The 24,908-nt window shown below is 43.9% G+C and overlaps 1 pseudogene; it reads right to left on the bottom strand.

Moving 5' to 3' along the window:
- Positions 1-554: 554 nt before the first annotated feature.
- Positions 555-22,896, bottom strand: LOC118381994 (PC4 and SFRS1-interacting protein-like; annotated as a pseudogene).
- Between the last annotated feature and the right edge of the window lie 2,012 nt (positions 22,897-24,908).

The raw sequence follows: 24,908 nt of genomic DNA, 5'->3' as shown, positions 1-24,908 counted from the left end.
GATCTCGCCCTGCAAAGCTAGAGTGGTGACTTGGAAGGGCACTCTAGCAACGTCTTGATTCAAAACACTTCAATGGAATAATCTTAACCGATCTTTTAAGCTAATGATGGCCATTTTAGACCGGAAAGCTCAGATCTGAGGCTAACAGTTTCCGTGTGACCTGTGAAAGATTGACCGTCGACTTGACACAGTACCATTGATAGAAGCAATTTATTTGAATGCGTACAGATGAGGTCAATTATATTGGCGCCACTTGTACTTTGCAGTAGAGCAGAATGTTCTGCTTTCTCTTACCCTGTAGGCACCTGCAACTTACTACAGGTGACAAATGACTTAATGAGACTCATTGCCTCCAAATTAATGAATTTTGAATAAGCTTGTCTAGGCCATTTGACTTACGTGAAAAATATTAATTTCGATTTGGTCCTGTGAAGTGTAAATAAGTTAATTTAAATGTATTTTTGAAGGAAGTGATCATGCAAGGGTGCCAATATTTAACCACATCTAAAAATGAGTACTAATGTTTCAAACAATAACTGAATATCAATTTGTAGTTACCGACAAATGGTTATTGAACCAATGCTTTATTACAAAGGAGGCTAAACAGGCTTTCAGACAGGCACAAAAATACTCTTATTTACAACAGACAGACATTTAAACTTGGGTGTGTGAGTGGAAGAAAGAACTTTGGCACACAAGTAGTATTTCCTTTCTGTGCAAGAACAAAATGTGCACCTACCCAGAGTAATATTGGTCAGTATTAAGTACATTTTACTAAACTAGTAATAAAGACTCCTACCAGTAACTACCGTATAATTCAGAGTTGAACTGCAAGATCTTGCGATGTCAAACGTTACGTGATTTTAAAACAGACTATAAAGCTTCCTTGTGCCACTCCATTTTTGCCATGACACTGTCAAATTTTGTATTATTGGGGTAGCCTATTGGTTAGAGCGTTGGACTAGTAACCGGAAGGTTGCAAGTTTAAACCCCGAGCTGACAAGGTTCTGCCCCTGAACAGGCAGTTAACCCACTTTTCCTAGGCTGTCATTGAAAATAAGAATTTGTTAAACATATTTTCCTTGTGGAACCACTTTTACTACCATCAGTTTAAAAAACAGCCACAGTGGATGCATTCATCATAAATGAAATCTAAAATAGGACTTTGGAAGACACTGCTCTGTGGGTGTTCAGACCAGAGAAGAGCCTGGATTTGTACAACATGTCAAAGCAACAGGACCTCATTGGTGGTGTTTGGACTAGTGTGGGTGGGATCAGATCAGTCAGGACTCAGGTCAGCAGCACCAACATCCCCTTCAGTTTTGTCAGTCAGATGTTTCTTCATCAGTTGGTTTCCTCTTGGGCCTTCACTACACTGCCGGCAAAGGGATTAGAAAATGGGACAGCAACTAGCACAGCGCTGTTAAGAAAGTTTATAGAAGTTATACAAACACAAAATGGGGATGTAACTAGCAAATTGACAAAATACGGATACTTTGAAAATTTGCTTGGTTTAGGACTTCTTGTTCATGAAACCTACTCAGGCCCAAAGAGAGAGTGAGATGGAGGACATTCGCCAACGGCCTAAGGAACATGTAGGATTGGTGAAGTCTTGTGAGCAAGCACAGACCTCCAAACACCCAGAACTTATTGGCCCCTGTCGGTCTATCCGTCCAACAGTCCATCTGTTTGTCTTACCTGCTGTTATCACCTGTAGAGGCCTCTTCAGCAGGCTTCTCCTTGTCCGACTCCTGCTTCTTATCATCAGGACTGGAGTCGCCATTCATATTGTTATCTAGAGCAAGCGTCACACACGTCAGGAACAGACGCAGACACACACTTTCAGCCTGCATTAATAATCCAAACAGACAACCATCTTCTTGTCCAGACATACATTTTTTTTCCAGCTCTCCTTTTACAACCCCAAATCTGAAATCTCATGTAGGAGTTAGGAGGGGATGACATGTGATACGCTCATGCCTATATCTGGGCCAGGCGGAGACTCATCTGATTTTCTATCCATTGGAAATGCCTGTTTCATAGAGATGCTTATCTGAGGTGTGGCTAAATGGTACGGATGTAGGTCCCGACTAGAACACAACCCTCCTGGTCATGTTAATACTTACGGGGCCCGTCGTAAAAAAGGGCATAATGCCTACAGACTGGTCATAGTCTGACAAGTTATAGGATCACAGAAATTTAATTCTATGGTGGTAAGGCTGCTGGGGCATTTTACTCAAATCCATTTTTTTGCATACCTGATTATAATCTGGTATTTTTCCTGCAGTCTGAACCAAAAAAAAAAAAAATCACATGAATCTGATATTTCAAGTCACATTTCAAATCACCTTTGTATGTGGTTTGAAATTAGATTCAAATCTGATTTATTTTCTCTCAAGTGTTTTTAAGACTGTTTTTAGGCATATCTTGTTGCTTGCTGATACTCTTGACAGTTTTGCAAGAACAAGTGGTAGCTAACTATTTTGTTAATTGTTTACAAACAAATGAGTGAATGTGCTAGAGAGCTAAACAGCTAGCTAATTGACTGCTGTGGCTAGCCAAAAAGGACTCCTTTTCAAAGTTGGATCATATACTTTGAAACTTTAAAAGGGTGTTTTTACCAGGGGTCACTCATATTACCGCCAGTCACGAGTCATGACCGCAGTAAGATTCCACGTAACCGTCCATGGTCATCTCCTTTGATGCACTGTGGACATTCTTTGGTAGTACCCAACTTGCTAACTACCATCAGGTCCTAATGGCCTGCTTACTCGGGGCTCAATTGTCCCGCTAACCACTCTGATGTCAATGCAAATACAATTTGAAAATCACATCAAGCACTTATCAAAACAGTAGCCCTATCTTACTTTTAAAATGCACCTCACGGTGATGATTCATTTGAACAGTGTAAAACATAGTTGGACAGTTCTTTCTAAGGTGATGATTCATTCAAAACTCCCATAAGCATATTGGAGCTGATGCATGAGCCCAGATCCCCCAAAAAGAAAATGGAATTAAGATGTTATCAAATACATACGCCTACTGCATATTACACATGGTAGAAAAACAAAACTGATTTAAGATGTATTTGGTACATAATTGGTCTACTCTATACAAATGATAGTAATTGCTTTTCAGTGTGGACTGTATTATTATGCATAATGGATGGACTGGAGCTGCTGCTACACTCCAACATGTATACCATGAGTCTGGGAGAGAACGTACAGGCCTAGGCCATGCTGTTGGTTCACCGATTGTGGAGGTCGGCTCACAGTTAACCTGCAACTAGTGAATTTGATTTCATTTTGAATAGCCTTGTAATACGGAATGTTCATAATTAATTGGGTGACACGCTTGGTGAAATAAATATTCTTATATTTATTTCTCAGCTGCTCATATTAAGCACATGCTGGCTATAAACCCCAAGTAGCTCACAAAACGGGCTGGTGGAAAGCGCGGCCTCCACTCACTATTCGAGTGCAGACAGATTACGTCCCCCCATTTGATAAATGGGCCATTCATCGAAACAAATGTTACATTTTTGGTAAAGACCAGACTAAATTGAGAATAGTTTGATGGTTGAAAATATGATCAGTTGATGAGAGAACAGCTGTGCAGCCTGAGGCCAGGAACAGAATGCAAGCTTTTTCAAAATACTTTTTCAAATCAACAACAGCTTACAGTCAGTCGGATCATCCAGACCATATACGATCTGATTTCTAAGGCATTCTAATGTTTGCATCATTCACAACTAAAGTTCCCAAATAACTCTAAATCTAACATACCTGTTTCAAATGGTCACTTTATGCTCAACATACATACTTCATATGTGCTCTCGCTCCGTAATGGGAGAAATATACTTTCTATTTGATGCAGCTAAGTTCAATATATTCTTCTTACTATAAAATCATAACATAAAATAATGTGATGGGACTTCTATATTATCAAGCCCATGGCATGGAGCATAGCCAGATAACATAGGCCTACAGTAGCCTGGCCGACTCATGTCCTGTTGTTCTGAAATACCTTTTCTTCATATCATAATGTTTCTTTAGACCTCACTAAAATACATGGACTTATTGCGATGGTGTACATTAAATTGATTTAGACTTTTTGTTAAATGTAGATGTTCCAAAGGGGCGACTCAGCAGCTTGTATGTGAGGAGGCATGGAGATGCTGAAGGTGTTTGTTAATTAACGGTCATTTACCGTGAGACCGCCAGTCTTTGCATGACAATAACCTGCTGACCAGATTTCATGACCCTAAAACTGATTTTGAACATTGAAAGCAACTGGGAAATGTCCATGGCAGGCGTTGTTGTCACCTTAGCTTGCTACACTTGGGGCGGCAGCGTAGCCCCTGAGCTGACAAGGTACAAATCTGTCGTTCTGCCCCTGAACAAGGCAGTTAACCCACCATTCCTAGGCCGTCATTGAAAATAATATTTTTTTCTTAACTGACTTGCCTAGTTAAATAAAAGGTAAAATAAATGGAGTGCTAGGAAGCACCACCACCAATCAACACCACCCGTCGTTACTATGACAACTAGCGTAGCCAAGTCAGAAAATGACTTGTCTGAACACACACATATCCAAATTTGGTCACATGTAAACTTGCCATTTGGACAGTCAGTATTCAAAACCGATTTGTGCATTAAGGCCTGCAGTGTGAACAGGGCTTTAGTCTACACGAGTGGCCTAACCGGTCATAAAGGGTGGCCAATGACGTGGCCAGAACACCAAAGCCTATATGATCAGTAGACAACACTCTTTTCATACAGGGATGAATGCACAATGCTCACGCCAATTTTCATTCCAATGAATCTCCCATTGACAACATGACGATTTATGCAAAAGTTGTGTGTATTTCCAGTTTGGATCCAGCCCACCATAACTGATTAAATACAGTGTCCAATCATAATACGATATGTGGGCATAACTAGAATCTGAGATAATTCTCCTAATGATAACACTGCCTGACTTATGCAAAAATCAGATTTGTGTGCATATCACAAGTTGGCATTGAGCCAAGAGCAGACACGTAACTACCTATACTAAGTGAGTGTTTATCTTTCATCACAATATGTTCCCACAGTAATTGTTTATGTAAAAAATGTCATTACTAAAACATTCTAAACAAAGGGCACAGATCTGTTAAGTCTCAGAGTCGGTTTGGCCTTTCTCTATACTGGCTGGTGAGGAGTTTCTCCCCAAACAATTAGTCTTATGGACAGAAATTCACAGGATATGTCACAGGCCACACAATGAGCATTGCAGAACACTGAGGAAGACACACATCCTTCTGAATGTGTCATGTTTGATGAGTTGACGCTCATCACATCTAGGATTTCTATCAGATTCCCGAGGAGGAATATGTAGGGGCGTTGACCCTAACCACAGATACTGGGTAATATTTCTTCATATTTCTGAAGGATTCTGTAGCTAATCTGATCTGAGACCAGTGCTTTTGGACAACTTCTAAACCCAGCTTTTGTGAGTGATCAGGTATCAACCACACGACTCCAATTACATTAGCCCACTGAGCTAAAGCCTTGGGTTTAGCTCTAGGTCCAGACATACAGTCAGTAATGTGCCAAAACCACCTCCCTTACATTTATTACTTATCTCCCACTCCACAAGACCCCCGGTCCCGGTCCCACTCCTACACTCCCATTGTTGTGTTGTTCTCCCTGACTTGCTCAGCCTTCTTCAAAGCACAACTCTTGGCTTTACTAAGTTCACTAGTATGCAGCTTGCCAGTGTGTATATAGGAACAGAGCCCCAGTCCCTCTCCTCACAGTACCTGTGTTGTTCTCCCTGGGCCCGCTCAGCCTTCTTCTGGGCTCCCTTCCTGGCCTCCTCCTGCTGCTTCTGCTCTGCTATGGACTTGTTGAGCACCTGGCTGAGCAGCTGGTCCCCTCCCCCAGCAGAAACATGCTCTTAAACTTGTTGTACAGCATGGTGGACTTGTCCATGATGTCCTGGCTGGCCTTGAACCTCCGGATCTGCTCACCCATGGAGAACAGACAGTAAATACAGGAGATATAGCTGGTCCTCTGTAGCTCAGGTTGGTAGAGCATAGCGTATGTCAAATGTAAAATGTATGCACAAATGAATAAGTTGCTTTGGGTAAAAGAGTCTGCTAAAGGACATATATTATTATTATTAGAATATCAATAGCATTTCACTTAATAAATCCCCAGATCTGGCAACAAAGAGCAGCATGTACATGGGGTATAAAGTATGCATGAACATATAAACATGCACCCACAGTTGCATACAATTAGCAGATGTTCTTATGTACTCTTATGTGATGATCTAAGCAGAAGGAGAGGGCCAAGTGGCAGTAGGTGTGAGTCTATGACCTAAGCAGAAGGAGGGGCCAAGTGGCAGCAGGTGTGAGTCTATGACCTAAGCAGAAGGAGAGGGCCAAGTGGCAGCAGGTGTGAGTCTATGACCTAAGCAGAAGGAGAGGGCCATGGCAGTAGGTGTGAGTCTATGACCTAAGCAGAAGGAGAGGGCCAAGAAGCAGCAGGTGTGAGTCTATGATCTAAGCAGAAGGAGAGGGCCAGAAGTGGCAGCAGGTGTGAGTCTATGACCTAAGCAGAGGAGAGGGGCCAAGTGGCAGCAGGTGAGTCTATGACCTAAGCAGAAGGAGGGCCAAGTGGCAGCAGGTGTGAGTCTATGACCTAAGCAGAAGGAGAGGGCCAAGTGGCAGTAGGTGTGAGTCTATGACCTAAGCAGAAGGAGAGGCCAAGTGGCAGCAGGTGTGAGTCTATGACCTAAGCAGAAGGAGAGGGCCAAGTGGCAGTAGGTGTGAGTCTATGACCTAAGCAGAAGGAGAGGGCCTAGTGGCAGTAGGTGTGAGTCTATGACCTAAGCAGAAGGAGAGGGCCAAGTGGCAGTAGGTGTGAGTCTATGACCTAAGCAGAAGGAGAGGGGCCAAGTGGCAGCAGGTGTAAGTCTATGACCTAAGCAGAAGGGAGAGGCCAAGTGGCAGTAGGTGTGAGTCTATGACCTAAGCAGAAGGAGAGGGCCAAGTGGCAGCAGGTGAGTCTATGTAGGGGAAGCTCTACCTCAACCCCAGCAGTGTGGGTCAGCACATGCATTCTGGGACACTTTTGGTGACATTCACACTTCAACATTAACTCAGGACACAGCAGCTGTGTGGAGGACTAGCATAATGATTGGTACGTGGTTTATGGTGAAACAAAAGGCATTGGGAACTAAGTGTGTGTGTGTGTGTGTGTGTGTGTATGTAGAGGGGCAGCTCTGACAGAGACGTTACCTTTTTGAGTGTTGCAATGAGCTCTGAGTGTTTCTGCAGGTGCTGGGTGGTGACCTGCAGCATGCCCAGCTCATCCAACGCCACCAGACACTTCTTCACATCCTACACACACGAGACAAAACTATTTATATCTTCTTCAACCAGGTGAGTAACAGCCTATTAGACAAAAATACAAAAGGTCTAACCCCCCCAAACAATAACTGTATAGTGCAAGGCTGGGGTCAATTCCATTTAAAATCAGTAAGTTAACTGAAATTGGTCATAACTTTTGCTGGTATTGTCACCAATACAGCTGCTGGTTTTGTCACCAATACAGCTGCTGGTTTTGTCACCAATACAGCTGCTGGTTTTGTCACCAATACAGCTGCTGGTTTGTCACCAATACAGCTGCTGGTTTTGTCACCAATACAGCTGCTGGTTTTGTCACCGATACAGCTGCTGGTTTGTCACCGATACAGCTGCTGGTTTTGTCACCGATACAGCTGCTGGTTTTGTCACCGATATAGCTGCTGGTTGTGTCACTGATATAGCTGCTGGTTTTGTCACTGATATAGCTGCTGGTTGTCACTAATATAGCTGCTGGTTGTGTCACTAATATAGCTGCTGGTTTTGTCACTGATATAGCTGCTGGTTGTGTCACTGATATAGCTGCTGGTTTTGTCACTGATATAGCTGCTGGTTTTGTCACTGATATAGCTGCTGGTTGTGTCACTGATATAGCTGCTGGTTTTGTCACCGATATAGCTGCTGGTTGTGTCACTAATATAGCTGCTGGTTTTGTCACTGATATAGCTGCTGGTTGTCACTAATATAGCTGCTGGTTGTGTCACTAATATAGCTGCTGGTTTTGTCACTGATATAGCTGCTGGTTGTGTCACTGATATAGCTGCTGGTTTTGTCACTGATATAGCTGCTGGTTTTGTCACTGATATAGCTGCTGGTTTTGTCACTGATATAGCTGCTGGTTGTGTCACTGATATAGCTGCTGGTTGTCACTGATATAGCTGCTGGGTGTGTCACTAATATAGCTGCTGGTTTTTGTCACTGATATAGCTGATGGTTGTGTCACTAATATAGCTGCTGGTTTTGTCACTGATATAGCTGCTGGTTTTGTCACTGATAGCTGCTGGTTTGATACTAATATAGCTGCTGGTTTTGACACTAATATAGCTGCTGGTTTTGACACTAATATAGCTGCTGGTTTTGACACTAATATAGCTGCTGGTTTTGTCAATGATATAGCTGCTGGTTTTGACACTAATATAGCTGCTGGTTTTGACACTAATATAGCTGCTGGTTTTGACACTAATATAGCTGCTGGTTTTGTCACTGATATAGCTTCTGGTTTTGACACTAATATAGCTACTGGTTTTGACACTAATATAGCTGCTGGTTTTGACACTAATATAGCTGCTGGTTTTGTCACCGATATAGCTGCTGGTTGTGTCACTAATATAGCTGCTGGTTTTGTCACTGATATAGCTGCTGGTTGTCACTAATATAGCTGCTGGTTGTGTCACTAATATAGCTGCTGGTTTTGTCACTGATATAGCTGCTGGTTTTGTCACTGATATAGCTGCTGGTTTTGTCACTGATATAGCTGCTGGTTTTGTCACTGATATAGCTGCTGGTTGTGTCACTGATATAGCTGCTGGTTGTCACTGATATAGCTGCTGGGTGTGTCACTAATATAGCTGCTGGTTTTTGTCACTGATATAGCTGATGGTTGTGTCACTAATATAGCTGCTGGTTTTGTCACTGATATAGCTGCTGGTTTTGACACTAATATAGCTGCTGGTTTTGTCACTGATAGCTGCTGGTTTGACACTAATATAGCTGCTGGTTTTGACACTAATATAGCTGCTGGTTTTGACACTAATATAGCTGCTGGTTTTGTCACTGATATAGCTGCTGGTTTGACACTAATATAGCTGCTGGTTTTGACACTAATATAGCTGCTGGTTTTGACACTAATATAGCTGCTGGTTTTGACACTAATATAGCTGCTGGTTTTGACACTAATATAGCTGCTGGTTTGACACTAATATAGCTGCTGGTTTTGACACTAATATAGCTGCTGGTTTTGTCACTGATATAGCTGCTGGTTTTGACACTAATATAGCTGCTGGTTTGACACTAATATAGCTGCAGGCTGTGTCACTAATATAGCCGTTTGCCCATTTGAGAAGGTATGTGTTGACTGGGCATAATGGACATAACTAATCACCAGGATAAAAACATCTGCTAAATGGCATATTAAATGTCACCCAGAAATACATCTGGTAACAGTCAGGAAGGTGTCAAGAGGTCACGTGAACTCAATGACAACTAGTGTTCCCCCTGTCCACACGGGTACTCCTTGTATAAACTCCTTATTTGTTTTTATTGTGTTACCATTTTATTTGGCAAATATTGGTCTTACTTTTTAACTCTGCAGTGTTGGGAATGGGCTCGTAAGCATTTCACTGTTGTATTTGGCGCATGTGACCAATACAAAATGGGATTAGATGCCCCCATAAATATGGTATTGTTGGTGTTGTCTGGGTGGGGTTGAAGGTTAAGAGTAGCAGAAGAGCCATCCGTTGCAATAGACGGACACACAAAACATTCAACTTGAAATGTACTTATACCATTGCATAATAACTTCACCTCGGTCTAACCAAAAAGAGCAGCTTCTTTTTCTTTCAGCCTCATGTAAACCCAGACAAAAACCTGATGCTTTACTCAGTGAACTTGTCTGCTCTGAAGACCTGAATCCATCACAGGTCATAAGGTTCAACTAGACTCTGGCTTCAGTGTGACAGCCACAAATGTCAAACAAAACCACCCTTCAGCTTACAATGGCTAGGCTAGGAGGATCCATTAAACTGTCTCCCAACTAAAACCTAGAATGATTTGAAAGCTTCTTCTTCTGCAAAAAGTGAGTGTGTAAAATGACTCTGGTGAAGTAAATAATTGATTGTCTCTTGAGTAAGGGCTCTGTAGAAGGCAAGGTCTAGATTTAGGGCAGTCTTTTAGGGCAACTTACTGGGTTGTCAATCTTGAGGGAGATTTTGATTTCTCCATGCAACCTCTGCAGCCTCGATTCTATCGATATCTCTGCATGAAGGAAACAAAAACCGACATCGGTCATGATTTGTTCATGAAAGCCAGAGTTGATCTATCTTGACAGAGGACAAGTAGCGCAAGTAGTCACCTTTCTTCTTGTCTCCTTTCCTTTCATCCACTTTGTTTCCATCATCTTTGTTTTGCTCTGAAACACAGAAGACCATTAACGCACCAAATCAACTCAGGTCATGTGTCCATTTCAATTTGAAGTTCACATGCAAATGACTTACCAAAAACCTCACACGTACACACGTGTACACACACACACACAGAACTGCCAGTCATTTTAAGAGTAGCACCACTGGAAAATTCCATCATCAACATATCAACTGGAGATCATTTGAGATGGATGTACAGAACAGGGAACCCAATTCCCACCCCATCCAGACCCAGAGTGTTTTTATGGAGACTTCTGCCCAGCGCCAGCAGGATGTGGTGCCCCGTGTGGGGGGATGTGGAGCCCCTGTGTGTGTGTGTGTGTGTGTGTGTGTGTGTGTGTGTGTGTGTGTGTGTGTGTGTGTGGGGGGGGGTGGAGCCTCCATGGGGGGATGTGGAGCCCCCGTGGGGGGGATTGTTTGAAGACAGAGGCATTGTTGCGAGTAACCGATCTTGTTCAGTACATCACAATCCATCCGGGTATCTCAAGCACACCAGCATTTTTTTTTCTCAGGTAACAACAGCACATTTTGATATTCTCTTCACTTTTATCTCTGTCAACAATGTCTGATGGGAAACCTACAGATTAAGTATTTTTGGTGGCTGGGACAGATGCCCACAGCGTGAAAAGACAGGGGGCTTGTCTGCGAGGACTGCGGGTCCCCGCACAGGCGTGTCACCTGACTGTCTAAAGGGAGTATTGATGGGCGAGGGAGCGGCCGACCGGTGATCCCCTGGCTCTTCGCCCAGTGCCTCAGGCCCCATGTGACTTGCTGGGGTTCTGTCTTTTGTCATGCGTCCCATTTGACCATCAAGGTTCTGAGTAGGTGCTGGCTCAGCAATCCGAAGGTCAACCCTGTTACGACGGTACAGTGATCCATTCACTTCGACCAAGTAGGAGCGTGGTGCTACTTTCTGTACACATGATCCGAGTCTCCAGAGGCCTGTCCGGTCCCCTGGTAGGGGCTTTATTCGCACCGTTTCACCCACCCTGAGCTCAGGTAAGTCGTTTGCTGATTTGTCATAGATGAACTTGGAGACCTGTCTTCTGTGACGTAGCTTCACCAGCACGTCTGTCACCACACATGGCTCCAGGAGAGTGCTGGCTACTGGCAGAGCTGCTTTTAAGCGCCGTGCCATGAGGCGCTGGGCCGGGCTGCCTATCCATGCCTTCTGTCGGGGTATTGCGCCACTGCAGGATTGCTTTCCAGGCATCTTTGCCCTCTCGCAGAGACTTTTTGCAGAGTTTTTTTGCGATTTTTACTGCGGACTCCGCCTTCCCATTAGCTTTTGGGTTTCGTGGTGATGAAGTGACGTGCTCGAATTCCCATCCTGCAGCAAATGTTCAGAACTCAACTCCGGAGAATTGGGGTCCATTGTCTGAAATTACCCTATCTGGCTGGCCATAGAGGGCAAACTGAGCCCTGCAGCATTTGATCGTTGTCTCTGCTGAGAGGTCGGGGAGGAGGTCGATCTCCCAAAAGTCTGAGTAATGATCGACTACCAGCAGAAAGTCTTAAGAGATCTAGACGTACTATCTGCCAGGGGCGCATTGGTAGCTCGTGGGACATCATCGTCTCTCTCTGTTGCTCAATGGCATATTCATTGCAGATTGTGCATTTACTGACATAGTCTTTGATTTCACTCTGCATTCCTGGCCAATACAGTGTGTCACGTGCTTGTCTGTAACAGGCCTCACCTCCTATGTGACTTGACTGCACGCGCGCCAACATCTCAGGGCGCAGAGACCGGGGAATAAGAACACTGAGCTCCTCTTTGACTGGCCAATATTCTCTGACGGCTAAAGCAGTTTCTTCCCTGCAGTCGGGCCAGCCCATCAGAATCACAGACCTCAATGCCTGGAGTTGCCCGTCCCTGTCTGTGTGCTGTCTGATTTGTATAAGGCGCTGGTCCGTAACATTGAGGTAGTCAGTCTGGTTGATGTGTTCAACATCCACTTGCTCTGTTTGTAAGCTGCACACTGCGTGTTGTTCATGCATGGAGCGTGTGTGAGTGCCTGATGCAGTAGCCCTGCTGAGCGTGTCACTCACATACATCTCTGGCCCTGGCTTACACACCACCTTGAGGTTGTAGTTTTGTAGGGCCAGTAGCATGCTCTGCAGTCGTTTTGGGGCATTCAGGAGAGGCTTGCTGAATATAGCAGTAAGGGGCTTGTGATCTGTCTCTGCCCGTACAGGTAGTGGTGGAAGCGTTGGCATGCAAACACAATGCTGAGGCACTCCTTCTCTATCTGGGCATAGTTCTGCTCTGTTGGGGTGAGTGTCCGAGAGGCGAATGCCGGTGCGTTGAAGACATCATGGTACTTGCTTAGGAGTGTCTCCTTGCTCAGGGGCCCAGCCTGGACTTTGTCTATAATGTTAAGATCAGCTGGGATGGTGAAGTTAATAAGCCCAAGGCGCTCGCATGTAGAACCTGACACTAATGGCTGTGATGACACTAATGGCTCAACTATTTCAAACTCAAGGGTGTGTTTCTGGCCACGTAAAACACACTCTGTCACAAACAGGCCTAAAGGAGGTCATGAACTGGCCTGAATACAGTTTCAGCTTGGTGCTACTCTGTGTGAGTTTGTCTCTGGGCGCGAGCCTCCTTTTGTCTTTAAGGCTCATAACGTTGCATGTGGCCCCTGAATCTAGCTGGCATTGCTATGGTTTATTATTAAGTAGCAGAGTGACAAACCACTTTGTCCTTTGCCCTCACTGCTATCTTCGCTAGCATATACATCCTCTGTGCTGTCGTTCCCTTCATCTGTGTTTGTTTCCATGGAGTGCTTTACCCTCCTTTCTCTTGCTTTCATGCAGACCCTTGCCGAAGTGATTAGCTGTACCACAGGATATGCATATTTTCCATAGGCTGGGTGTTTTCCTCGTCCATGACAAATGCCACAATATCGGCATGTATTGGGGTTGTCTACTGCAAGTTGGCTGTAGTATTAGCATGGCTGTGGCAAAGGGGAATTTCTTTACTGGCTGCCTGAATGTAGCATTGACATTGTCCATATGTTTCCTTTCTAGGTCCATGGACCTCATCCGTACATCAGTAGCTCTGCTGCACGGCATGTCTCCTGCCAAGGCCAGCGTCAGGTCACGTTCTCTCAGCAAGCGTCTGTGGTGCCATCATCAGTTATGCCAAGCACAATCAGTCATGATCAGTTTCATCTCTTAAAGCACCATAGTCTCATGTAGCTGCCTTTTCCCTTAACCTAGTGACAAAGCTGTCAGTGGACTCCCCGTCCTCCTGTTTGCAACGACCGAAAACATAACGCTCGTAGATGACGTTCTTTGATGGCGTAAAGTAATGTTTAAGAGCATCAAGAATAGCTGCAGCGTTACCTTGTTGAGCTGCTGTTAGGTTCAGGTTGTGTTTGTATACGTGTCGGCATTCAGTTCCCATTATAGTCCTCAAAGTGGCAGCCACTACCTCATCTTCCTTTTCCAGAAGTCCCATTGCTAGCGCATAGTCCTCCCATTCACCTCTAAACGTATCCCAGTTCGTGCTCCAATCTCCGCTGAGCTTCATAACGGCAGGAGGGGAATGTTTGCTGCCATGTCTAACCGGTGCTAACAACACTGAAGCTAACTAGCAAACTCACTCTAGCTAAGGCCAATTCCGGCGAAATATAACTCAAATAAGCATTTGTTTGGTAAACCAGAACAGGTGACTCTAATTTCGCAGCATGAGTCAGTTACCCGACTCATGTTTGAATGTGAAATGACGAGACAGAGGCATTGATCTGAGTAACCCAGTCTTGTTCAGTACATCACAATCCATCCGGTGTCTCAAGCACACCAGCAAAACACATGAGTTGCAGTAATGAACATTTACCAACAGATGGCATCACTGTGCCATCTTACATAACAGGGATGTGGAGGCCCAGTGTGGGGTGATGTGGAGCCCGGTGTGGGGTGATGTGGAGGCCCCAGTGTGGGGGTGATGTGGAGGCCCCCAGTGTGGGGTGATGTGGGGCCCAGTGTGGGGTGATGTGGAGGCCCAGTGTGGGGGTGATGGTGACATGTGGGGTGATGGCCAGTGTGGGGGTGATGTGGAGGCCCAGTGTGGGGGATGTGGAGGCCCAGTGTGGGGTGATGTGGAGGATGTGGGGTGATGTGGAGGTATGTGGGAGGATGTGGAGGCCCTGTGTGGGAGGATGTGGAGGCCCTGACCCTGTGGGAGATGTGGAGGCCCTGTGTGGGAGGATGTGGAGGCCCTGTGTGGGAGGATGTGGAGGCCCTGTGTGGGAGGATGTGGAGGCCCTGTGTGGGGTGATGTGAGGCCCAGTGTGGGGTGATGTAGGCCCAGTGTGGGGTGATGTGGAGGCCCTGTGGGGTGATGGGTGATGGGGTGATGTGGAGCCCTGTGTGGGGTGATGTGGAGGCCCTGTGTGGGGTGATGTGGAGGCCTAATGTGGGGTGATGTGGAGGCCCTGTGTGGGGTGATGTGGAGGCCCCTGTGTGGGGTGATGTGGAGGCCCTGTGTGGGGTGATGTGGAGGCCCTGTGTGGGGTGATGTGGAGGCCCTGTGTGGGGTGATGTGGAGGCCCTGTGAGGATGATGTGGAGGCCCTGTGTGGGGTGATGTGGAGGCCCTGTGTGGGGGTGATGGAGGCCCTGTGACGGGTGATGTGGAGGCCCTGTGTGGGGTGATGTGGAGGCCCTGTGTGGGGTGATGTGAGGAGGCCCTGTGTGGGGGTGATGTGGAGGCCCTGTGTGGGAGTGATGTGGAGCCCCTGTGTGGGAGTGATGTGGAGCCCCTGCGTGGGGTGATGTGGAGCCCCTGCGTGGGGTGATGTGGAGCCCCTGCGTGGGGTGATGTGGAGCCCCCTGTGTGGGAGTGATGTGGGCCTGTGGGGAGTGATGTGGGGTACTAAACTAAAGGTGAGTGTTGGGAGATAGATAAGACGGATGGTTGCCTTACTCTTTCTGCTCGTCTGGTTTACGTCGTTGACGATCGTCTGTCCCCTGTCTCGGTCAGAGTGGGCTGCTGCGCTGCGGTCTCCCGCATAGCTGCCAACTTCTAATGGTTAACGGGGTGGAGAAAGAGATGCTGATTGGATGTACATGTAGACATGCTTGGCTGGCACCGTTTGTCATGACATGGTTTCACTGTGTAACCGTCTGCTTCACTAGCCTATTTAGGGCACACTCTGTAATAGTGAAGCAGTAACTAAATTAGAATAATCTGGTTACTACTTTTGACCAGAGCCCCAAGGCACCCTAATCCTATTTGGTTTTCTCTCCCTGGGCCCTGGTCAATAGTAGTGTCCGCATATAAGATTAGGGTTCCATTTGGGACGCTTCCTTGTCTGGTTGAACACCCTCCTGGTTCTCTGAGTCAGGAGCTCTCCTCTTTAGTCCCCGTCTCCTCCGTTTAGCATCAGGTGCATCTTCCCCTCCAACTCTCTCCCTTTGTTGTCTTCCTTCTTTCTCCTCCGTCAGCCTCTTTCTCCTCCTCTCCTCTCTTGGACTTGTCTTCCGGCGTCCTCTTTCTCTTTCTCTCCGACTCAGCAGTGTCCCTGAATGGAAAGCGTCTTTTAAATTATTTTTACCCAGGAAAGTCAAAGCAATGTTGCTCAATGGTGGCTACAGTAGTGGTGAGCCACTGTTGTTTTTCTGACAATTAAACAGTCAGTTGATGACGGATTACTAGTGGATCCTTTAAAATCAGCAGATGGGTCTCATATAGAGATTCTATTAGATACATAGAACTGAAATTGTATAGAACTGAAATTCTTAAAATACACATTTATTGTTCTTGTAAATATACATTTGCTCATATTGTATGTATTTCTGTGTGTTTCTTGTCTGTCTGTATGTCTCTTGCTCTAGATAACAATATGAATAGCGACCCCAGTCCTGATGATAAGAAGCAGGAGGCGGACAAGGAGAAGCCTGCTGAAGAGGCCTCTACAGGAGATAACAGCAGGTAAGACAGACACATTAACCACAACTGTACATGTCACTGCCTGAGCCCTGGGGGTCCTGCTGCTGGAGTAGGAGCATCTTCTCAGCTTTGGTCTTCCTGCCTCGCCTCTTAGGAGTGGGGCCCTCTCCATCTGGACACACACAGGTCATAGAGTTTGTAGTTATGAGTCATCATCAGTTATCATAATGAGGGGGGACACTACTGTCCCAGTACAGAGGAGCACTATGCAAGCTGTTTTCCATGACTTTGGTTGTTGTTTTACCCTTTGACAAAACAATAGAGTGCCTGGGGTAGGTCTGCTGTCTTGCACACAGTGGGAAAGGTAGAGGGTTGCATTGACAGACACTGTACCTAGAGGGCTGGATGTGGGACTGTTGGCAGCGTCCTCTTTCTCAGAGTCAGCCTCTACATCACTCTGACAAGAGACACAAGACAGCGAGTTTAGGTTCAAGGTGATTCACAAGTTGTATTATGTCTAGATTAGGTGAATTCATGTTATACTTCAGCAATAAGGCCCGGGGGGTGTGGTATATGGTCAATATACCACGGCTATGGGCTGTTCTCATCCACGACGCAACAGAGTGCCTGGACTTAGCCCTTAGCAATGGTATATTGTCTGTATACCACAAACCCCAGAGGTGCCTTATTGCTGTTATAAAAACTGGTTACCAACATAATTAGAGCAGTAAAAATAAAATATTTTGTCATACCCGTGGTATACGGTCTGATATACCACGGCTGGGCTGTCAGCCAATCAGCATTCAGGGCTCGAACCACCCAGTTTATAAATGAGGATATGGGATACCTTTTTCTTCCTTCTTCTCTTGGGTTTGGGAGTGTCTGTAGATTCATTTGGTGTGGGGTCCTAGAAAAAAACAGACATAGAGAGGCTGTCAAATAGATTGGCACACTTTGCTCTTCACAATGCAGTGCAGTGCAATGGAGTAGAATGTTCTGCTTTTCTATAAAATTGCTATTTTTACCCTGTAGGCACACGAAACTTAGCACAGGTGAGAAATTACACAGTAAAAACAAGAATCATTGGCTCCAAACAAATTAATTTGATCAATTTAATCCAAACCATTATTTTACTTTGAAGTTAGAAATCTTAATGTATTTATTTTTTGTCATGTACAGTTGTAAAATCAAACAAATACACGTGTAAACACCAACATCTTTTTCAACTCTAACTTATTTTAGAATAAATAGTAAATCATACAAAAGTGCCAATATAAACCATGCAAGGAGTGCCAATATATTTGACTGCATCTATTGTTGTAATAATTCCTCCCAACTGTCCTTGCCATAAAATAGGGGAAGTTGTGTTTCAGCCATCTAGTGGATTACTGTGGTATTACACCTACAGTCGTGTTAGAGTCTAGTTTCCAGTTAGACAGTTCCTATCAAATGAAGGATCAGTCATTGGCGCAAAGAGAGCAACACCTTTCTCCCAGGCGACATAGATACCATGCAAAAATAAAACATAAATCGTTTCTTAAACTGATAAAATTGCTGTAGTTCAGCCCACCAATTAAAAGCATTAAAAGCACCACAGGAGTGAGGGATAAAAACACCACAAGGAGTGAGGGGAGCAGCACGTGCCACTGATCAACAACCAGGCCTCAGTGCCTGAGTCAGTAAAACAGTCTAGTACATCAAACCTTTAGGAGGTGGGAAGGAAAGGGAGGGAACATGCATTCAGGTCATGCAAATTACATTTAACATACCACATCTAATTCACAAAACATTTACCCATTTATTTACATTTTTACGGTGAATGACCACTCTCACTAAACACAACATTTAAGTGATCCCCATATAGTGAGAGCCCAGGTTTGTTCAAGGAATGAACGACAGTGGTTGTGCTGCCATCCTGTTAGAAGGTAACAGATATTTTATGTGGTTAAATTGGATTTTCATTGTGTTCAATGGTGTTATTTGCCCCTGGCGCTTTCTGGTACGTAGAAAGACAACAAGAAAGCGGGAAGTTCAGAATTTGTTTTGCACGCATAGAAGAAGCCAAACAACGCTACGGTGCAGGTCTTTCAATGTAGTTATTTCTTGTCACGCTTCAGCTTCAATGTTGGTTGCATTTACTCACAAATTGCAATGCCTTTAATGTATGTCGTTAGCTGTATTACTTTTGCTCATGCGTCATGCAAACGAATTGTAAAATATACAATACTGTGTAGTTTTGTTACTGTTTCTAGTGTAATATGCTTTGTTATTCTACATAGATGGTTATACATTATTAGAAACAATGAAAGGAGCAATTACCATATGGTTAACAATTAGCTATATGGTTTGGCATCATGCCAGATGCATGGTACCTGTAGCGCGTGCTTTGTATTTATGCAACTTCAAATGTTTAATGTACAGCTACAGTATGTCGGTGTGAATTGAACACTAAAGTATATTCATTTCTGTATTTTGCAGTTTCACAACATAAACGTTTTCAATATATTCATTCAAGAAAAGTCACGCCTTGGGAGTTTTATTGAAGACTTAGTTGTTAGCTATCTGTCTAGTTTTGCATGGGAACGCAACTCAAGGGCAGAATAGTGGTTATTTTAAGGGCACAATCACACCAATATCCATGGTATATTAAACTTACAGGCTGTAACACAGGTACTGAAAACTCCTCTCTCTTTGCCCTGCCCTCTCACCATTCACTACAGGGAAATAACCCTCCATAGCCCTGTAGTTCAGTGGTACAGTTGTAAAACACTCAAAATACCATTGTTACCAACAGAAAAACCAGGCTAGCTAAGAAACAGAGGGAGGATACGGCTCCAAACCATCACCTTAAGGCTTTGCAACGGTAGTCGTGCTAACACGGTTGCCTAGCAATAGGAACAAAATAACACCACCTATAAAAGGAAAGTCACCAGGTGCCACATCATGCTTTCCCTAAGTGGGGTGGGAGGGTCACCTATCCCATCATGCAACAGTACGTACATCCTGGCCCTGGGGCTGTCCCTGTTCAGAGACCTGCATGCCCCCATCCTCCTCCTCATCCTCCTCCTGTCCAGCCTCACTCTCAGCCCCCGACACCTGTGTAACCATATCAAAACACACAGGGCCCAGAGTATGGGGGGGTTAGGTTAGTTATTTAGTGGGGCCAATTGACAGCTAGACAGAGAGAGAAGTTGGGCCCCGTCTCTCCCTTGACTTCAGTCCTTCGCTCCCAGACAATTCCACACGTAATTGGGATTCAGCTTGGACAAACAACTCTGGTCAAGTACTAGTAATATACCCCACAAATAACATTTGCCAATTCAAGATTTGCCTCCTGGGGTATTAAGACACAAAGCACGGTACCATTGGCAAAAGGAGACAACATCAACAGCAGACAGACACATTGGTACAAGAGCGCACAGCATTTAATGTTACGTAGGCGTGGTGCTTGTCAAGAAAGTGAGGTTAGTCAGTAATTCTATGGTGTTCACGTGAATAACACAGTAAAGTCCATATAAAAATAATGACCTATGAATTAAGGTAGATGGTAGAATAGTTAGCCTACTTTGGGTTTCTTCCTCTTCTCATAATCTCCCTCCTCGTCCCTTCCGGGTTACTGTCAGAGTCCTTCTCCGTTACGTTATCCGACAGCATCATTTGCTAATAAAAGAAAACCAAAACATGTTACTAAAAATAAAAAAAAACATTCCTAAATCAGAGACCGAGGAACAGACTACTTTAACCCCTAAACCCAACCTTAAAGGGGAAATCCACATTTGAAACAATAACAAAAAGGCGTCACTTGTTTTGGTAAACAGCTGAGGGATGGGCCTTGAGAAATAGAATATTACTGCTCTTGCATTCATAGGCAGAACTATGGATGCAAGGACTGACCATCCATGATATCCAAATGATAGATTTAACCACATATTTTGAAGCTATACAGTGTTTGTTTACATTGACTTAGTTTTTTTAAATGTTGAGTTAAACAAGCTTATATTCTGGGTTCTGATGGGGTATGACACTTGAACTAAGCTCATGAGGCATTTATAAGTTATATTCTTCAAAAATTGATGTAGCAATAGTAGATTGCCCCTTTAACCATTAGGGCAACCCCCAACATAGAGAACTCCAGGTTCATGTTCATTTGGCACTAAATGTAAGAAAATGGATTAATGTACCGATTGTTTGGGGAGCTATCACATATGTATTTCATTGCACCGTTTATACCTGCTGTAAACTGTGTACGTGACAAATAAAATAAGATTTGATGGGTTAGCTAAAATGCTACAGTTGTCCCTGACCCGACTCTCAACGTGCAACGTAGACGGTCGCGGATTAGGCCCCTCATCCTCCCCACTTTTGTTTCTGTCTAAAGTAACTAGACCATTAACAGGCATCATACAGTACGTCTTAGAGGTGCTTAGAAATACGTAAAGTACTTTTCATATGGCTTTGAGGCCAGGGAGAACGCTCACATTCACTTTCTGTTGCATACCGTCTTCCGTTTGTGTACCCTAATGAACACGAACCAGAGCAACATGACAAAAGAGAGGAGATAAAACAAACCTTCTCTCCATTCAGCTCCACCTTTGGGTTGTTCTCAACCTCCCACAGGCCTTCGTTGAAGCCCTTTCTCTTGTTAGGCTTGGCATACTTCTCTTTATTGGGCAGGTAGGGATATATATCTTTGGGGCCTAGGAATGCACTGTAATAGAGGAGGAAAGTCAATGCATAGATGCTTTTCTGGTGCTCAAACTGAAGTTTGTATATTGTACACAATGCCAATATCAAGTACTGGTGTATTGTTCAGATAGAGGGTGTAGTGTATTGTAGTATAGTGTATGGGTGAGACAAAGGGAACTACTGTAGCTAACTTCTTACGTTTCATGGGTACCAAAGAAAAAGATGGGAAACTTCATGTTGGCCGGCTTCACAGCTCCATCAGAGTAGTCATTAATCTGGTAGAAAGGGAAAGAGTAGTGAATTGATTAGCCTAGTATGTACATTAGTATGTACATGTCATGAAGTTGGCAGACAATTCAAAACATCCATCTTTAATAAATGCCCCATGTGACAAATTATCTGTGTAACAAGTGCATTAAGTGTTTAGAATGGAAGTAACAACTCTATAATACCATGAAATAAGACAAGTGACTATACGTTAGAGCTGGGACGATAAACCAAAAATAATCCACAGACCATACCCATCACTTTTCACAGGCATTTTGCTGATATCGTTCATTAAGATAAGTAGCCTATACTAGAGAAATATGAAGTTTGAAATGAAATAATTGTGATAATATGAGTGATTGTTAATGGGACAATTGATGGCTACAATCAGCAAACTAGTAGTAGTAGTTGAAAAGAATAATACATGAAAACATGTGGTGTAATTGTAAATGCATCGTTATTGCATCATTTCAGGCAATTTATCGCGATATGGATTTTGTCGATCTCGCCCAGCTCTACATACGTCGTTATGGTAAATGGAAGTAACTTGTCTTGTGTGATTGTGTATTGGCTTACCCTGGCAGGCCAGTGAGGGTAGCCCTTCATCTTCGCAAAGATCAGGTCACCCGGTTTGTAATCCCGAGCCATTCTTCTTGCGACGTACGACACTCTGTTGACACATGTGACCAATCACATTAGATGTGATTTGATATTATAATAATAATACACAGATCATCTACACAGTGCAAACAGAATGCAACTTTAGCCTACATACACAGTAAGAACAGCTAGATGAAATGCATCAACTCCTACGAAAAAGCCAATTGGGAAAAATGTTACAGGACCATGCACCTACCTACCTATTGCACACCTGAATTCAATTTCATTTGCGAATCCATTCTACAAGTGTCCGACTTGTAGAATGCATGATTCGTGCATAACAGTGTGGGTATGTAGCAAGGACACTAACCCTTACCCCCATGCATTAGCCCATCGGGTCGTGCACACAAACAGAAACGTGGACGAATCCAGTTTCATTCCAAACACCGATATTCTCCCGCGAACCATGAACATGGCATTACATATGTTTACATGTAGATAGATACATTTTCATGCTTGTCAAAATGTAGCTACCTAGTGTTTAGATACAATGTTTCCTTTTCGCGACATTCTAGTATTTTCCGGTGACAACATGAACATGCGGGCTGTCTTTCGAGCTTTGATCTGAGTTCAAAACGAACTAATACATACCGTTAAGAAAGGAATACTATTATGTGTATGTTAGTATCATATTCACAAACATTCTGAATGGTGTTACCTAGAAGAAAATGTAAAATGCTTACCAAAGTAGTACTATATTCGTAGCTAGCTAAGCAGCCTACACAACTTGTCCTGCTCCCGCGCAACACGGTAATGGATTTTACCATAATAGCTCTAAAATAGGGTGAGCTAAAATCCTAAAAACAAAAATGATAGTCTTTGCAATGTGTATCTTGGTCTTTTTACGTGAAGAAAGTAATTGAAGTGACGTTATTTGTGCTTCTGGTGTGCACAGTTGTATTTGTAGATGTAATCAATGCAAGACAATTCAAGTGGATGAGGTACACCCTCCTATAAGATGCAAGTTTAGGAGAACTGCGCAAGTACATTTCCTTGGTACTGATGCTGCATTCTGTTATTATGGTTGACCAAGTCCACATGTGATCATTTTGACAGCTATTACAGTTGACTTGAGGAACTATACTTTCCGTTTTTCTCAAGTTGCCTCAAACTGAAATATGAGTTTGTCTAATACTCCAAAATTCGACTATGTTATCACATACTAATACATATCACTCATTTGCAGGTAAGAGCATTTGCAATGCGTTACCTGACTCCTGCGTGAAATAACTTAATATTGAAGTGGTTGGCTACTTTGTATGTCAACGTGGTCATTATACCTGTCTTCGTATCTTACAGAATGCTGACATGTTGTGGAGTATTCTAGTCTTGCACCAGTACAAGAAATCACATTCCTTACTGCTTGCTATTCATTGCCCTCCAGTGGTAAAGATCTGTACTTAGCCCTACTAACATACCACTACAGGAACTGAGTATTGTTCCATCACTTCTTTTCATTGTATTATAGTATTTAGTTACATTCTCTTTGCATCTTCTGAAAGTCTCATTCATTCAGGAACATACATGTTTGGTTATGTGTACGTTGTAGTGCAGGGATGTAGTGGTAAAAAGGGTAGATAGATCCTATTCCCACAATTAAAAAGGTTTTAGTTTGAGTTTATCTTCCACTACATCACTGAGTTGGAATTATCAGAGGTCTCATCTAGAAAGGTGAATCTCTGTGCATTGACAACAGCAATGACATCCCATCAGTAATACTAGGCCTGCGACTGCTTCCTCTGACACCACCAGAACCGTCACGACTACTTGAACCTTTCTACTGTTGAATGAACACATCAGGAAGGACTGAATGAAGGTGACCTAGGTGTGTGTGACCACCAAACACAGGACAAAACAGTTGTGTGTGTGTGTGCGTATGTGCGTGAGAAAGACAATAGGAGTAAAGGAGATACTGATGAATGTGAAGGACAGGCCTGTCACCCCAGAGAGGGGGATTGGGGAGGAGAGAGAGAGGAGCAAAGCAGGTCGGGCAGGCCCCAGGAATAGCACTGAAGAGCAACCAGGAGGAGGAGGAGGACCCCTGCCCAGCCTGTAGGGTGAGAGACCTTGGTGTTGGACCTGAGCCAGCTCAGTGGGGTTCAGACACCAGGCCTAGTGGGGATGGAGGTAGGTAGGGAAGGAAGGAAGGAAGGAGGGGGATGGACGGATGGAGAGAGGAAGGGAGGGATGGACGGTGGTAGTGTGTCTATCTACCCTTCACCCTGGCAGACGAGGTGTTGGCACCACGTTCCATCCTTCCTTTTCTCTCTGGAGCCCCATGATGTCCTGCTATTCTCACTGCTGATGCTCCATATCACCTCGTGACATTCAGAGTGTATGTACATTTACTTGGCGAATAAAGGTTATTCTAATATACCCTTAACATAATAACATACCATTAACATAATAACATACCATTAACATAATAACATACCATTAAAATAATAACATACCCTTAACATGATAACACACCCTTAACATAATAACACACCCTTAACCTAATAACATACCCGTAACATAATAACACTCCCTTAACATAATAACACTCCCTTAACATAATAACACACCCTTAACATAATAACACACCCTTAACATAATAACACACCCTTGACATAATAACACACCCTTAACATAATAACACACCCTTAACATAATAACACACCCTTAACATAATAACACACCCTTAACATAATAACACACCCTTAACCTAATAACATACCCGTAACATAATAACACTCCCTTAACATAATAACACACCCTTAACATAATAACACACCCTTAACATAATAACATACCATTAACATAATAACACACCCTTAACATAATAACATACCCGTAACATA

The sequence above is a fragment of the Oncorhynchus keta genome, unplaced genomic scaffold, assembly GCF_023373465.1.
Source record: "Oncorhynchus keta strain PuntledgeMale-10-30-2019 unplaced genomic scaffold, Oket_V2 Un_contig_24616_pilon_pilon, whole genome shotgun sequence".
NCBI classification, from domain to species: domain Eukaryota; kingdom Metazoa; phylum Chordata; class Actinopteri; order Salmoniformes; family Salmonidae; genus Oncorhynchus; species Oncorhynchus keta.
This window is presented reverse-complemented; position numbering and strand designations above follow the sequence as displayed.